Raw genomic sequence first — 13,607 nt, 5'->3', positions numbered from 1 at the left:
ATGAATATCCTCTGGGACAGGTGTTCTGGGTTCAAGTCCTGCTGTGGAAGAGAGATTGCTTTCCAACATAAACACTCTGGACTTCTGAGTGGTGTGAATACGATGACGAACCCTGTCCTTGTGTTCTCTGTGGACTAATGGCTAGTGTTCTTGCCTTCCACCTAAAAGATCTAGCTTCAAGTCCACTTGCAGTAAACTCTGGTTTTGTTTTATGTTCATAATTCTGATCTGATGTGTCATTTGAAATCACTGAAAGGTCCGCTCTCAGGTGTAGCAGCACCTTCGCAGGTGTTCAGTGCCACAGATTAGCATGCTGAATGTGACGCAAGCATCAGAGATCACCAGAACATGGACGTGTTTCCAAAGTGAGAAGCAGGGATTCAGTTCTTCCACCTTGGATCCAGGTGGATCCAGATGATCAAGTCCCCTAGGTGCTTCTCCTGCAGGGGGATTCTAAGCAGCTGTTATGATGCTGGAGCTGAGAGCTCTGCAGGTTCAGAGATTATGAATCCAGACAGACTGCAGCTTTAAACATGAGCTGTGACAGAGAGACATTCTTCATGAGTACTAGTACGATGTGATTGGGAGCAGTCCAGTCTCCCTTCAGCAGAACCACAATGGACCAGCGCACTGTAGGAAGTAAAACATGTCTGCTGCTGTTTCAGGAATCTTTCCACTGAAATCCACCTGCAGCATTATCCCTGTTAGAGATCACAGTGACCCCCTTCAGACCAGAGCTGGCTCCTTTAATAATCTCTCCACTAGGCCCGTCAGCTGTGGAAGTTCTCAGACAGGCAAACTCAGGGGCCTCTTTTAAATACTTTCTTAGGTCTCACTTTTATCCTATGGTGTTTTAATAAACTTTGTTTTATTGCTGTTGATTCATTTTTATTTTTTTTAAGTATGGAGCTTTATTTGTTTCTGCTGTGCAGCACCTTGTAACTTGGATTTGAAAAGTGCTATAAACAAAGTTATTGTAATTATTTTTTCCAAAGATTGGAATCAATCAATATTCAGATCACGAACGTGGATCTGAATCCTGACATGAACCAGAAGAACTTCATCATTTAACTGAACATTTCTCAACAATAACCGATGGTACAAAGATCAGAACCAGGATCCACATCCAGACTCAGATGAGGACTTTTATTATCCTTGTTTTATATTGAAATCTCTTGTACGTTGTGTATCACTTCTTTCTTACTTTCTTGTTTGGTAAAGTAAAATAAGTCCAAAGAGAGAGAGCTAGCTGGCTTTGATCAAGCAAGCTAGCTAGCCTTACCTTACTTAGCTGTACCGTAATCCCTTGAAGGTCGTTGTGTTGAAGTCGGACAAATGCGGAAATTCACGACGGGAAACGAACGCAACGAGATTTCGGACGCTTTGAACGTTTTTTGAGTTTCGGTTTATTGAACACACACACAGACACATTTCTCACGTACCTCAGATGGCTGAGGCGAGGTTTGAACCCACAACTCTGGGTCTCCAGTCGGCGTCCTTCCCCACTGGACCATCTTCAGTACCGATGAAGACCAACAACCAGAGAGAGGAAGAAGATCTGACTGAGGGAGGAACTTTCAGAAGATCCACCAACATCAGTCTGGAGAGGAAACTCTGGATGATGGACTTCCTGTCTGGTTCCATGGAACCGAGACTGCAAGACGAGTACACGGGATTTTTTGAACGCCTGCACCCCAACGTGTCTCTGTGGCGCAATTGGCTAGCGCGCTCGGCTGTTAACCGAGAGGATGGTGGTTCGAGCCCACCCAGGGACGGTCAATATTTAGGCGTCTGAAGTGCAAGCTCTATCCGTGCTCTTTGAACTTGTTGGTCCGCTGCAAAGGCCCTCTTGTCAAACAGGACCAGTGCCACTTTGTCCCTTGGCCTCGCTAGTCCAAGCTCATCCCTTTCTCCTCTTGTGGCTCCAGAGGCCTCAACCGTGTCCGCTTTTCCGCTGGTCAAAGCGGAAGAGATCCTGGGTTCAAATCCCAGCGGTGCCTAAGTGGAGTTTTCAATAACGATACGCCACTTCCCAAGGACAAAAACCAGAATAACCTCATGTGCGTTCTACGCAGCTTCAAGAAAAACGCGAGTGAGCGAGTAGAACGTGGCAATCCTAAGAACTGATTCCAAAACCAGACCACCTGAAACAGGTAGCGCAGTTGCCTGCGGCGGGTGCTGTGGCTTAGTCGGTGAAAGCGCCTGTCTTGTAAACAGGAGAACCTGGTTTCAAATCCCAGCAGTGCCTCTACAGCTTAATGTGTCCACGGGAACCTCTACCTATTCAAATCTGAAAACAGGAAATTGCTCCCTGCTTTGGTAAGTTCACTTAAACATCCTCTGACTGAATCAGCTCAGTGTTTCCAGAATCTGTCCTTTGATGTACTGGTCATTACTGACTTCTGTCCCGGTGATCTCACCAGAGGCTGCTCTACATTCTCTAAACCATGGAAGACAAACAAGTGCTATTGCGGGTGAGACCTATTTTACCAAACAATAATTGGTAGAAATGCTGGCCTTGAATATACAGAAACCAACTGCTTCCTGTTATAGCAGCTTCACCAAGGAATGAATATCCTCTGGGACAGGTGTTCTGGGTTCAAGTCCTGCTGTGGAAGAGAGATTGCTTTCCAACATAAACACTCTGGACTTCTGAGTGGTGTGAATACGATGACGAACCCTGTCCTTGTGTTCTCTGTGGACTAATGGCTAGTGTTCTTGCCTTCCACCTAAAAGATCTAGCTTCAAGTCCACTTGCAGTAAACTCTGGTTTTGTTTTATGTTCATAATTCTGATCTGATGTGTCATTTGAAATCACTGAAAGGTCCGCTCTCAGGTGTAGCAGCACCTTCGCAGGTGTTCAGTGCCACAGATTAGCATGCTGAATGTGACGCAAGCATCAGAGATCACCAGAACATGGACGTGTTTCCAAAGTGAGAAGCAGGGATTCAGTTCTTCCACCTTGGATCCAGGTGGATCCAGATGATCAAGTCCCCTAGGTGCTTCTCCTGCAGGGGGATTCTAAGCAGCTGTTATGATGCTGGAGCTGAGAGCTCTGCAGGTTCAGAGATTATGAATCCAGACAGACTGCAGCTTTAAACATGAGCTGTGACAGAGAGACATTCTTCATGAGTACTAGTACGATGTGATTGGGAGCAGTCCAGTCTCCCTTCAGCAGAACCACAATGGACCAGCGCACTGTAGGAAGTAAAACATGTCTGCTGCTGTTTCAGGAATCTTTCCACTGAAATCCACCTGCAGCATTATCCCTGTTAGAGATCACAGTGACCCCCTTCAGACCAGAGCTGGCTCCTTTAATAATCTCTCCACTAGGCCCGTCAGCTGTGGAAGTTCTCAGACAGGCAAACTCAGGGGCCTCTTTTAAATACTTTCTTAGGTCTCACTTTTATCCTATGGTGTTTTAATAAACTTTGTTTTATTGCTGTTGATTCATTTTTATTTTTTTTAAGTATGGAGCTTTATTTGTTTCTGCTGTGCAGCACCTTGTAACTTGGATTTGAAAAGTGCTATAAACAAAGTTATTGTAATTATTTTTTTCCAAAGATTGGAATCAATCAATATTCAGATCACGAACGTGGATCTGAATCCTGACATGAACCAGAAGAACTTCATCATTTAACTGAACATTTCTCAACAATAACCGATGGTACAAAGATCAGAACCAGGATCCACATCCAGACTCAGATGAGGACTTTTATTATCCTTGTTTTATATTGAAATCTCTTGTACGTTGTGTATCACTTCTTTCTTACTTTCTTGTTTGGTAAAGTAAAATAAGTCCAAAGAGAGAGAGCTAGCTGGCTTTGATCAAGCAAGCTAGCTAGCCTTACCTTACTTAGCTGTACCGTAATCCCTTGAAGGTCGTTGTGTTGAAGTCGGACAAATGCGGAAATTCACGACGGGAAACGAACGCAACGAGATTTCGGACGCTTTGAACGTTTTTTGAGTTTCGGTTTATTGAACACACACACAGACACATTTCTCACGTACCTCAGATGGCTGAGGCGAGGTTTGAACCCACAACTCTGGGTCTCCAGTCGGCGTCCTTCCCCACTGGACCATCTTCAGTACCGATGAAGACCAACAACCAGAGAGAGGAAGAAGATCTGACTGAGGGAGGAACTTTCAGAAGATCCACCAACATCAGTCTGGAGAGGAAACTCTGGATGATGGACTTCCTGTCTGGTTCCATGGAACCGAGACTGCAAGACGAGTACACGGGATTTTTTGAACGCCTGCACCCCAACGTGTCTCTGTGGCGCAATTGGCTAGCGCGCTCGGCTGTTAACCGAGAGGATGGTGGTTCGAGCCCACCCAGGGACGGTCAATATTTAGGCGTCTGAAGTGCAAGCTCTATCCGTGCTCTTTGAACTTGTTGGTCCGCTGCAAAGGCCCTCTTGTCAAACAGGACCAGTGCCACTTTGTCCCTTGGCCTCGCTAGTCCAAGCTCATCCCTTTCTCCTCTTGTGGCTCCAGAGGCCTCAACCGTGTCCGCTTTTCCGCTGGTCAAAGCGGAAGAGATCCTGGGTTCAAATCCCAGCGGTGCCTAAGTGGAGTTTTCAATAACGATACGCCACTTCCCAAGGACAAAAACCAGAATAACCTCATGTGCGTTCTACGCAGCTTCAAGAAAAACGCGAGTGAGCGAGTAGAACGTGGCAATCCTAAGAACTGATTCCAAAACCAGACCACCTGAAACAGGTAGCGCAGTTGCCTGCGGCGGGTGCTGTGGCTTAGTCGGTGAAAGCGCCTGTCTTGTAAACAGGAGAACCTGGTTTCAAATCCCAGCAGTGCCTCTACAGCTTAATGTGTCCACGGGAACCTCTACCTATTCAAATCTGAAAACAGGAAATTGCTCCCTGCTTTGGTAAGTTCACTTAAACATCCTCTGACTGAATCAGCTCAGTGTTTCCAGAATCTGTCCTTTGATGTACTGGTCATTACTGACTTCTGTCCCGGTGATCTCACCAGAGGCTGCTCTACATTCTCTAAACCATGGAAGACAAACAAGTGCTATTGCGGGTGAGACCTATTTTACCAAACAATAATTGGTAGAAATTGCTGGCCTTGAATATACAGAAACCAACTGCTTCCTGTTATAGCAGCTTCACCAAGGAATGAATATCCTCTGGGACAGGTGTTCTGGGTTCAAGTCCTGCTGTGGAAGAGAGATTGCTTTCCAACATAAACACTCTGGACTTCTGAGTGGTGTGAATACGATGACGAACCCTGTCCTTGTGTTCTCTGTGGACTAATGGCTAGTGTTCTTGCCTTCCACCTAAAAGATCTAGCTTCAAGTCCACTTGCAGTAAACTCTGGTTTTGTTTTATGTTCATAATTCTGATCTGATGTGTCATTTGAAATCACTGAAAGGTCCGCTCTCAGGTGTAGCAGCACCTTCGCAGGTGTTCAGTGCCACAGATTAGCATGCTGAATGTGACGCAAGCATCAGAGATCACCAGAACATGGACGTGTTTCCAAAGTGAGAAGCAGGGATTCAGTTCTTCCACCTTGGATCCAGGTGGATCCAGATGATCAAGTCCCCTAGGTGCTTCTCCTGCAGGGGGATTCTAAGCAGCTGTTATGATGCTGGAGCTGAGAGCTCTGCAGGTTCAGAGATTATGAATCCAGACAGACTGCAGCTTTAAACATGAGCTGTGACAGAGAGACATTCTTCATGAGTACTAGTACGATGTGATTGGGAGCAGTCCAGTCTCCCTTCAGCAGAACCACAATGGACCAGCGCACTGTAGGAAGTAAAACATGTCTGCTGCTGTTTCAGGAATCTTTCCACTGAAATCCACCTGCAGCATTATCCCTGTTAGAGATCACAGTGACCCCCTTCAGACCAGAGCTGGCTCCTTTAATAATCTCTCCACTAGGCCCGTCAGCTGTGGAAGTTCTCAGACAGGCAAACTCAGGGGCCTCTTTTAAATACTTTCTTAGGTCTCACTTTTATCCTATGGTGTTTTAATAAACTTTGTTTTATTGCTGTTGATTCATTTTTATTTTTTTAAGTATGGAGCTTTATTTGTTTCTGCTGTGCAGCACCTTGTAACTTGGATTTGAAAAGTGCTATAAACAAAGTTATTGTAATTATTTTTTTCCAAAGATTGGAATCAATCAATATTCAGATCACGAACGTGGATCTGAATCCTGACATGAACCAGAAGAACTTCATCATTTAACTGAACATTTCTCAACAATAACCGATGGTACAAAGATCAGAACCAGGATCCACATCCAGACTCAGATGAGGACTTTTATTATCCTTGTTTTATATTGAAATCTCTTGTACGTTGTGTATCACTTCTTTCTTACTTTCTTGTTTGGTAAAGTAAAATAAGTCCAAAGAGAGAGAGCTAGCTGGCTTTGATCAAGCAAGCTAGCTAGCCTTACCTTACTTAGCTGTACCGTAATCCCTTGAAGGTCGTTTGTGTTGAAGTCGGACAAATGCGGAAATTCACGACGGGAAACGAACGCAACGAGATTTCGGACGCTTTGAACGTTTTTTGAGTTTCGGTTTATTGAACACACACACAGACACATTTCTCACGTACCTCAGATGGCTGAGGCGAGGTTTGAACCCACAACTCTGGGTCTCCAGTCGGCGTCCTTCCCCACTGGACCATCTTCAGTACCGATGAAGACCAACAACCAGAGAGAGGAAGAAGATCTGACTGAGGGAGGAACTTTCAGAAGATCCACCAACATCAGTCTGGAGAGGAAACTCTGGATGATGGACTTCCTGTCTGGTTCCATGGAACCGAGACTGCAAGACGAGTACACGGGATTTTTTGAACGCCTGCACCCCAACGTGTCTCTGTGGCGCAATTGGCTAGCGCGCTCGGCTGTTAACCGAGAGGATGGTGGTTCGAGCCCACCCAGGGACGGTCAATATTTAGGCGTCTGAAGTGCAAGCTCTATCCGTGCTCTTTGAACTTGTTGGTCCGCTGCAAAGGCCCTCTTGTCAAACAGGACCAGTGCCACTTTGTCCCTTGGCCTCGCTAGTCCAAGCTCATCCCTTTCTCCTCTTGTGGCTCCAGAGGCCTCAACCGTGTCCGCTTTTCCGCTGGTCAAAGCGGAAGAGATCCTGGGTTCAAATCCCAGCGGTGCCTAAGTGGAGTTTTCAATAACGATACGCCACTTCCCAAGGACAAAAACCAGAATAACCTCATGTGCGTTCTACGCAGCTTCAAGAAAAACGCGAGTGAGCGAGTAGAACGTGGCAATCCTAAGAACTGATTCCAAAACCAGACCACCTGAAACAGGTAGCGCAGTTGCCTGCGGCGGGTGCTGTGGCTTAGTCGGTGAAAGCGCCTGTCTTGTAAACAGGAGAACCTGGTTTCAAATCCCAGCAGTGCCTCTACAGCTTAATGTGTCCACGGGAACCTCTACCTATTCAAATCTGAAAACAGGAAATTGCTCCCTGCTTTGGTAAGTTCACTTAAACATCCTCTGACTGAATCAGCTCAGTGTTTCCAGAATCTGTCCTTTGATGTACTGGTCATTACTGACTTCTGTCCCGGTGATCTCACCAGAGGCTGCTCTACATTCTCTAAACCATGGAAGACAAACAAGTGCTATTGCGGGTGAGACCTATTTTACCAAACAATAATTGGTAGAAATTGCTGGCCTTGAATATACAGAAACCAACTGCTTCCTGTTATAGCAGCTTCACCAAGGAATGAATATCCTCTGGGACAGGTGTTCTGGGTTCAAGTCCTGCTGTGGAAGAGAGATTGCTTTCCAACATAAACACTCTGGACTTCTGAGTGGTGTGAATACGATGACGAACCCTGTCCTTGTGTTCTCTGTGGACTAATGGCTAGTGTTCTTGCCTTCCACCTAAAAGATCTAGCTTCAAGTCCACTTGCAGTAAACTCTGGTTTTGTTTTATGTTCATAATTCTGATCTGATGTGTCATTTGAAATCACTGAAAGGTCCGCTCTCAGGTGTAGCAGCACCTTCGCAGGTGTTCAGTGCCACAGATTAGCATGCTGAATGTGACGCAAGCATCAGAGATCACCAGAACATGGACGTGTTTCCAAAGTGAGAAGCAGGGATTCAGTTCTTCCACCTTGGATCCAGGTGGATCCAGATGATCAAGTCCCCTAGGTGCTTCTCCTGCAGGGGGATTCTAAGCAGCTGTTATGATGCTGGAGCTGAGAGCTCTGCAGGTTCAGAGATTATGAATCCAGACAGACTGCAGCTTTAAACATGAGCTGTGACAGAGAGACATTCTTCATGAGTACTAGTACGATGTGATTGGGAGCAGTCCAGTCTCCCTTCAGCAGAACCACAATGGACCAGCGCACTGTAGGAAGTAAAACATGTCTGCTGCTGTTTCAGGAATCTTTCCACTGAAATCCACCTGCAGCATTATCCCTGTTAGAGATCACAGTGACCCCCTTCAGACCAGAGCTGGCTCCTTTAATAATCTCTCCACTAGGCCCGTCAGCTGTGGAAGTTCTCAGACAGGCAAACTCAGGGGCCTCTTTTAAATACTTTCTTAGGTCTCACTTTTATCCTATGGTGTTTTAATAAACTTTGTTTTATTGCTGTTGATTCATTTTTATTTTTTTTAAGTATGGAGCTTTATTTGTTTCTGCTGTGCAGCACCTTGTAACTTGGATTTGAAAAGTGCTATAAACAAAGTTATTGTAATTATTTTTTTCCAAAGATTGGAATCAATCAATATTCAGATCACGAACGTGGATCTGAATCCTGACATGAACCAGAAGAACTTCATCATTTAACTGAACATTTCTCAACAATAACCGATGGTACAAAGATCAGAACCAGGATCCACATCCAGACTCAGATGAGGACTTTTATTATCCTTGTTTTATATTGAAATCTCTTGTACGTTGTGTATCACTTCTTTCTTACTTTCTTGTTTGGTAAAGTAAAATAAGTCCAAAGAGAGAGAGCTAGCTGGCTTTGATCAAGCAAGCTAGCTAGCCTTACCTTACTTAGCTGTACCGTAATCCCTTGAAGGTCGTTGTGTTGAAGTCGGACAAATGCGGAAATTCACGACGGGAAACGAACGCAACGAGATTTCGGACGCTTTGAACGTTTTTTGAGTTTCGGTTTATTGAACACACACACAGACACATTTCTCACGTACCTCAGATGGCTGAGGCGAGGTTTGAACCCACAACTCTGGGTCTCCAGTCGGCGTCCTTCCCCACTGGACCATCTTCAGTACCGATGAAGACCAACAACCAGAGAGAGGAAGAAGATCTGACTGAGGGAGGAACTTTCAGAAGATCCACCAACATCAGTCTGGAGAGGAAACTCTGGATGATGGACTTCCTGTCTGGTTCCATGGAACCGAGACTGCAAGACGAGTACACGGGATTTTTTGAACGCCTGCACCCCAACGTGTCTCTGTGGCGCAATTGGCTAGCGCGCTCGGCTGTTAACCGAGAGGATGGTGGTTCGAGCCCACCCAGGGACGGTCAATATTTAGGCGTCTGAAGTGCAAGCTCTATCCGTGCTCTTTGAACTTGTTGGTCCGCTGCAAAGGCCCTCTTGTCAAACAGGACCAGTGCCACTTTGTCCCTTGGCCTCGCTAGTCCAAGCTCATCCCTTTCTCCTCTTGTGGCTCCAGAGGCCTCAACCGTGTCCGCTTTTCCGCTGGTCAAAGCGGAAGAGATCCTGGGTTCAAATCCCAGCGGTGCCTAAGTGGAGTTTTCAATAACGATACGCCACTTCCCAAGGACAAAAACCAGAATAACCTCATGTGCGTTCTACGCAGCTTCAAGAAAAACGCGAGTGAGCGAGTAGAACGTGGCAATCCTAAGAACTGATTCCAAAACCAGACCACCTGAAACAGGTAGCGCAGTTGCCTGCGGCGGGTGCTGTGGCTTAGTCGGTGAAAGCGCCTGTCTTGTAAACAGGAGAACCTGGTTTCAAATCCCAGCAGTGCCTCTACAGCTTAATGTGTCCACGGGAACCTCTACCTATTCAAATCTGAAAACAGGAAATTGCTCCCTGCTTTGGTAAGTTCACTTAAACATCCTCTGACTGAATCAGCTCAGTGTTTCCAGAATCTGTCCTTTGATGTACTGGTCATTACTGACTTCTGTCCCGGTGATCTCACCAGAGGCTGCTCTACATTCTCTAAACCATGGAAGACAAACAAGTGCTATTGCGGGTGAGACCTATTTTACCAAACAATAATTGGTAGAAATTGCTGGCCTTGAATATACAGAAACCAACTGCTTCCTGTTATAGCAGCTTCACCAAGGAATGAATATCCTCTGGGACAGGTGTTCTGGGTTCAAGTCCTGCTGTGGAAGAGAGATTGCTTTCCAACATAAACACTCTGGACTTCTGAGTGGTGTGAATACGATGACGAACCCTGTCCTTGTGTTCTCTGTGGACTAATGGCTAGTGTTCTTGCCTTCCACCTAAAAGATCTAGCTTCAAGTCCACTTGCAGTAAACTCTGGTTTTGTTTTATGTTCATAATTCTGATCTGATGTGTCATTTGAAATCACTGAAAGGTCCGCTCTCAGGTGTAGCAGCACCTTCGCAGGTGTTCAGTGCCACAGATTAGCATGCTGAATGTGACGCAAGCATCAGAGATCACCAGAACATGGACGTGTTTCCAAAGTGAGAAGCAGGGATTCAGTTCTTCCACCTTGGATCCAGGTGGATCCAGATGATCAAGTCCCCTAGGTGCTTCTCCTGCAGGGGGATTCTAAGCAGCTGTTATGATGCTGGAGCTGAGAGCTCTGCAGGTTCAGAGATTATGAATCCAGACAGACTGCAGCTTTAAACATGAGCTGTGACAGAGAGACATTCTTCATGAGTACTAGTACGATGTGATTGGGAGCAGTCCAGTCTCCCTTCAGCAGAACCACAATGGACCAGCGCACTGTAGGAAGTAAAACATGTCTGCTGCTGTTTCAGGAATCTTTCCACTGAAATCCACCTGCAGCATTATCCCTGTTAGAGATCACAGTGACCCCCTTCAGACCAGAGCTGGCTCCTTTAATAATCTCTCCACTAGGCCCGTCAGCTGTGGAAGTTCTCAGACAGGCAAACTCAGGGGCCTCTTTTAAATACTTTCTTAGGTCTCACTTTATCCTATGGTGTTTTAATAAACTTTGTTTTATTGCTGTTGATTCATTTTTATTTTTTTAAGTATGGAGCTTTATTTGTTTCTGCTGTGCAGCACCTTGTAACTTGGATTTGAAAAGTGCTATAAACAAAGTTATTGTAATTATTTTTTCCAAAGATTGGAATCAATCAATATTCAGATCACGAACGTGGATCTGAATCCTGACATGAACCAGAAGAACTTCATCATTTAACTGAACATTTCTCAACAATAACCGATGGTACAAAGATCAGAACCAGGATCCACATCCAGACTCAGATGAGGACTTTTATTATCCTTGTTTTTATTGAAATCTCTTGTACGTTGTGTATCACTTCTTTCTTACTTTCTTGTTTGGTAAAGTAAAATAAGTCCAAAGAGAGAGAGCTAGCTGGCTTTGATCAAGCAAGCTAGCTAGCCTTACCTTACTTAGCTGTACCGTAATCCCTTGAAGGTCGTTGTGTTGAAGTCGGACAAATGCGGAAATTCACGACGGGAACGAACGCAACGAGATTTCGGACGCTTTGAACGTTTTTTGAGTTTCGGTTTATTGAACACACACACAGACACATTTCTCACGTACCTCAGATGGCTGAGGCGAGGTTTGAACCCACAACTCTGGGTCTCCAGTCGGCGTCCTTCCCCACTGGACCATCTTCAGTACCGATGAAGACCCAACCAGAGAGAGGAAGAAGATCTGACTGAGGGAGGAACTTTCAGAAGATCCACCAACATCAGTCTGGAGAGGAAACTCTGGATGATGGACTTCCTGTCTGGTTCCATGGAACCGAGACTGCAAGACGAGTACACGGGATTTTTTGAACGCCTGCACCCCAACGTGTCTCTGTGGCGCAATTGGCTAGCGCGCTCGGCTGTTAACCGAGAGGATGGTGGTTCGAGCCCACCCAGGGACGGTCAATATTTAGGCGTCTGAAGTGCAAGCTCTATCCGTGCTCTTTGAACTTGTTGGTCCGCTGCAAAGGCCCTCTTGTCAAACAGGACCAGTGCCACTTTGTCCCTTGGCCTCGCTAGTCCAAGCTCATCCCTTTCTCCTCTTGTGGCTCCAGAGGCCTCAACCGTGTCCGCTTTTCCGCTGGTCAAAGCGGAAGAGATCCTGGGTTCAAATCCCAGCGGTGCCTAAGTGGAGTTTTCAATAACGATACGCCACTTCCCAAGGACAAAAACCAGAATAACCTCATGTGCGTTCTACGCAGCTTCAAGAAAAACGCGAGTGAGCGAGTAGAACGTGGCAATCCTAAGAACTGATTCCAAAACCAGACCACCTGAAACAGGTAGCGCAGTTGCCTGCGGCGGGTGCTGTGGCTTAGTCGGTGAAAGCGCCTGTCTTGTAAACAGGAGAACCTGGTTTCAAATCCCAGCAGTGCCTCTACAGCTTAATGTGTCCACGGGAACCTCTACCTATTCAAATCTGAAAACAGGAAATTGCTCCCTGCTTTGGTAAGTTCACTTAAACATCCTCTGACTGAATCAGCTCAGTGTTTCCAGAATCTGTCCTTTGATGTACTGGTCATTACTGACTTCTGTCCCGGTGATCTCACCAGAGGCTGCTCTACATTCTCTAAACCATGGAAGACAAACAAGTGCTATTGCGGGTGAGACCTATTTTACCAAACAATAATTGGTAGAAATTGCTGGCCTTGAATATACAGAAACCAACTGCTTCCTGTTATAGCAGCTTCACCAAGGAATGAATATCCTCTGGGACAGGTGTTCTGGGTTCAAGTCCTGCTGTGGAAGAGAGATTGCTTTCCAACATAAACACTCTGGACTTCTGAGTGGTGTGAATACGATGACGAACCCTGTCCTTGTGTTCTCTGTGGACTAATGGCTAGTGTTCTTGCCTTCCACCTAAAAGATCTAGCTTCAAGTCCACTTGCAGTAAACTCTGGTTTTGTTTTATGTTCATAATTCTGATCTGATGTGTCATTTGAAATCACTGAAAGGTCCGCTCTCAGGTGTAGCAGCACCTTCGCAGGTGTTCAGTGCCACAGATTAGCATGCTGAATGTGACGCAAGCATCAGAGATCACCAGAACATGGACGTGTTTCCAAAGTGAGAAGCAGGGATTCAGTTCTTCCACCTTGGATCCAGGTGGATCCAGATGATCAAGTCCCCTAGGTGCTTCTCCTGCAGGGGGATTCTAAGCAGCTGTTATGATGCTGGAGCTGAGAGCTCTGCAGGTTCAGAGATTATGAATCCAGACAGACTGCAGCTTTAAACATGAGCTGTGACAGAGAGACATTCTTCATGAGTACTAGTACGATGTGATTGGGAGCAGTCCAGTCTCCCTTCAGCAGAACCACAATGGACCAGCGCACTGTAGGAAGTAAAACATGTCTGCTGCTGTTTCAGGAATCTTTCCACTGAAATCCACCTGCAGCATTATCCCTGTTAGAGATCACAGTGACCCCCTTCAGACCAGAGCTGGCTCCTTTAATAATCTCTCCACTAGG

At 45.9% G+C, this 13,607-nt stretch overlaps 10 non-coding genes across 10 annotated transcripts; all 10 read left to right on the top strand.

Annotated features, from left to right (window-relative positions):
- Window positions 1-1,701: 1,701 nt before the first annotated feature.
- trnan-guu lies at window positions 1,702-1,775 on the top strand. Its single transcript has one exon. It is a non-coding gene; the product is annotated as a tRNA-Asn (tRNA).
- Window positions 1,776-2,174: 399 nt separating this feature from the next.
- trnat-ugu lies at window positions 2,175-2,248 on the top strand. Its single transcript has one exon. It is a non-coding gene; the product is annotated as a tRNA-Thr (tRNA).
- Window positions 2,249-4,270: 2,022 nt separating this feature from the next.
- Window positions 4,271-4,344, top strand: trnan-guu. Its single transcript has one exon. It is a non-coding gene; the product is annotated as a tRNA-Asn (tRNA).
- Window positions 4,345-4,743: 399 nt separating this feature from the next.
- Window positions 4,744-4,817, top strand: trnat-ugu. The gene has a single exon. It is a non-coding gene; the product is annotated as a tRNA-Thr (tRNA).
- Window positions 4,818-6,840: 2,023 nt separating this feature from the next.
- Window positions 6,841-6,914, top strand: trnan-guu. The gene has a single exon. It is a non-coding gene; the product is annotated as a tRNA-Asn (tRNA).
- A 399-nt stretch (window positions 6,915-7,313) lies between these two features.
- Window positions 7,314-7,387, top strand: trnat-ugu. The gene has a single exon. It is a non-coding gene; the product is annotated as a tRNA-Thr (tRNA).
- Window positions 7,388-9,410: 2,023 nt separating this feature from the next.
- Window positions 9,411-9,484, top strand: trnan-guu. Its single transcript has one exon. It is a non-coding gene; the product is annotated as a tRNA-Asn (tRNA).
- Window positions 9,485-9,883: 399 nt separating this feature from the next.
- trnat-ugu lies at window positions 9,884-9,957 on the top strand. The gene has a single exon. It is a non-coding gene; the product is annotated as a tRNA-Thr (tRNA).
- Window positions 9,958-11,973: 2,016 nt separating this feature from the next.
- On the top strand, window positions 11,974-12,047 carry trnan-guu. Its single transcript has one exon. It is a non-coding gene; the product is annotated as a tRNA-Asn (tRNA).
- A 399-nt stretch (window positions 12,048-12,446) lies between these two features.
- trnat-ugu lies at window positions 12,447-12,520 on the top strand. The gene has a single exon. It is a non-coding gene; the product is annotated as a tRNA-Thr (tRNA).
- Window positions 12,521-13,607: the final 1,087 nt, after the last annotated feature.

Source organism: Micropterus salmoides, unplaced genomic scaffold (genome assembly GCF_014851395.1).
Source record: "Micropterus salmoides isolate LMB-PRFRI ecotype aquatic unplaced genomic scaffold, ASM1485139v1 Ms_hic_scaffold_1510, whole genome shotgun sequence".
In the NCBI taxonomy this organism is placed as follows: Eukaryota; Metazoa; Chordata; class Actinopteri; order Centrarchiformes; family Centrarchidae; genus Micropterus; species Micropterus salmoides.
The sequence above is the reverse complement of the archived record's forward strand: the minus strand, read 5'-3'. Positions and strand labels throughout refer to the sequence as shown.